This window comes from Nicotiana attenuata, chromosome 1, assembly GCF_001879085.1.
Source record: "Nicotiana attenuata strain UT chromosome 1, NIATTr2, whole genome shotgun sequence".
NCBI lineage: Eukaryota > Viridiplantae > Streptophyta > Magnoliopsida > Solanales > Solanaceae > Nicotiana > Nicotiana attenuata.
The window spans coordinates 27,969,885-27,972,895 of record NC_031989.1 but is presented as its reverse complement, the minus strand read 5'-3'; the positions used below and the strand labels follow the sequence as shown (position 1 = coordinate 27,972,895).

Genomic DNA, 3,011 nt, shown 5'->3' with positions numbered 1-3,011 from the left:
CAGCTAATCAGTTGTTGTATTCGAGTGTATTCGACTGTATTCATGGAGTGAAACATGGGATTACAGCTGGACAGATTATTGTATTCGACTGTATTCACGGCGTGAAATAGTGAATCAATTAACATATTAGACTCCCAATATAACTCAACAAACTCAATTATAACACACAAAATTTGAGTTTTCAGTTATAAAAAAGATTCTCAACCAAATAATACCCCAAAAACATAGCAATCTTCAGAGAAATTATGTAATACATGTGAATACATAAATTTTATTAATTAAAAAGAACTTATGAATACATTCATGGCATATAGCGAGACAGTGAATACGATGAAATACATAGAATACAACGGGATACATTGAAATACAATGAAAAAAAGAAAGAGAATACAATAAAATACATGGAATACAGCGAGATACATTGAATTACAATGGAAAAAAAGACAATGAATACAATGGAAATCATGAAAATACAGCGTAATACGTTGAAATTACATTGAAATATATTAAAAGAAATGTTCTTCTTCATCGCGAAAGAAAGAAATCGTCACTCAGTGGATCTCCGAAACCGAATCCTCTTTCCACGACCGCCGCCATCTCCTCGTTGGACTTGACGTCGAGTGGCGGCCCAGTTTCCACCGCAACCAGCAATTCAAAGTTGCAACTCTCCAGCTCTGCGTCGAGCGTCGTTGGCTCATATTCCAACTGTGACGACCCAAAGAGTCATCACCTGTTTCCTCATTCATTCCGCGCTTCTGAGGCCTTAAAAACCTCATTTTTTACTTGCCTCGATTTGCGTGCTCAGTCCGGGCGCGTAGCCGGAAAGATTATATGTTAAATTCTGTGAAAAATTTCAAAATGTGGCTTTAAAATGATTAAAGTTGACCTTGGTCAACATTTTGGTAAACGGACCCGGACCCGTGATTTGATGGTCCCGGAGGGTCCATAGAAAAATATGGGACTCGGGCATATGCCCGGAGTCGAAATCCGAGGTCTAGAGCCCGAGAAAAGAATTTGTCTGTGAAATTATTTTTCTGCAATTATTAAGGAAAATGGAAATGAAAATTTATTAAAAGACTATGGTATCGGGCTCGTATTTTGGTTCCGACGCCCGGTACAAGTCTTAAATATGTGTTAAGCGCTTTCTCTAAAGTTTGGTCGAAAGCGGATGTCATTTGGCATGTTTCGGACCTAAATATCTAAAGTTTGAAGTTTGTGAAGTTAGAATGAAAAATGATGATTTTGAGGTTTGATTCATTGATTTTGATGTTGTTTTGACGATTTGATCGCTCGAGTAAGTTCGTAGGATGTTGTTAAGTTAGTGTGTGTGATTGGTTGGGAGCCCCGAGGGCTCGGGAGTGTTTCGGAGGTGTCCCGGGATGTTTTACACTTAGGAATTGTAGCAGATTTCTCTGCAATTTTTTCCCAGCTGTTGCCTTCTTCGCGATCGCGGACTCGACCCCGCGTTCGCATAGCTTTGGGCTCTCCCTTCTTCGCGTTCGCGGAAAGGCCCCTGCGTTCGCGTACTTACAGCCCTTCCTCAACCGCGTTCGCGTCCCCTTTTTACGCGTTCGCGTAAGGCAATCCCAGGGCCCCCACCAGCTTTCTCTTCGCGTTCGCATCACACCCACCGCGAACGTGATGCCCCCAGTTTCTCTTCACCGCGAACGCGTCCTCTTAGTCGCGATCGCGTAGGGTAAAAACGCCCAGTTATATTTTAAATTTCTAGAATCAGAACACACGGGATTTCTTCACTTTCCTCACGAGCTCTCTTCTTCCCCAAGCTTTAGGAAGCCATTAAAGCCCCCACTCTTCAAGACCACTTGAGTAAGTAATTCCCCACTCATTTCCTTCACTTTTTCTTCATTAATTAGCAAGTTTCTAAGCCTAAATCATGAAATCAAAGTAGAAATTAGGGGTTTTGGTTAGAGTTAGGGTTTTGAGAATTTTGGGTGATTCAACCTCAATTTGGGGTCGAATCTTAAAACAAATTATATATTTGGACTCGTGGGATTATGGGAGACTAGGTTTTGGTCCGAGCCTCGTGTTTGGACCATGTGGGCCCGGTGTCAAATTTTGGCATTTTTGGAAGAATGCTAGGAAATTCATATCTAGGCTATGGGATGTTGCCATTGAGTCTTTATTGATATTATTGAATTAATTATGCCTAGATATCATTGTTTCGGAGTCGGATTGTAGAGGAAAGGCGGTATTTGGGGATTGATTGCTATTCTTTGGACCGAGGTAAGTGTTTGATCTAACTTTGGCTTGAAGGAATAGGATTAGAGTGTTATTATTTGCTAATTGCTAAATGATCGAGTACGGTGTATAGGCATGGTGACGAGTATCTATACACCGGTGTCTAGCATGACCGTGGGTCCTTGTATGTACTTATCCTGATATTGTTATGACTCTTCCATGTTAATTGATGAATTCTATGCAATGTGAAAAGTATGAGAACTAATTATGAATTGTAAATTCTTTGGAGCGTTGGCTCGAACGATAAAAAGACTATTGAGTAAGAAATGAAAGAAATAAGAAGTGATATGATTAATCCCTTGCCGGGATAGTTTGAGTATATTGATTATCTCCCTTGCCGGGATGTGAAAGTATTGTCGTTGCTCCCTTGCCAGGATTTAGCTGTTAATTGAGTAATTCCCTTGCCGGGACATTTTTTATTATTTGTTTATCCCCTCGCCCCGTTTGGTTGTGATTACTGTTTGGGTGAGGAAGGGTGATAATGCACGAAGGGTCATTCCGTGCCATGTTTTGATTATATTTGCACGAAGGGTCATTCCGTGCCATGTTTTGATTATATTTGCACGAAGGGTCATTCTGTGTCATGTTTTGATTATTTATGCACGAAGGGACATTCCATGCTCTGATTTGATTATAATTGCATGAAGGATCATTCCGTGCCATGATATGAGAGTTATGTGAGGGAAAGCACGAAGGGTGATGCCGTGCACTTTATTTGATTGCTTTTGGTGAGAATGAGAGTAAAAGCACGA

At 40.8% G+C, this 3,011-nt stretch overlaps 1 protein-coding gene across 1 annotated transcript in view; it reads left to right on the top strand.

Moving 5' to 3' along the window:
• LOC109234314 (RNA-directed DNA polymerase homolog) overlaps positions 1 to 3,011 on the top strand; it is a gene marked incomplete at its 3' end in the record, with an annotated part of 5,194 nt that overhangs the window by 587 nt on the left and 1,596 nt on the right. The gene's annotated exons all lie outside the window — the stretch shown is intronic.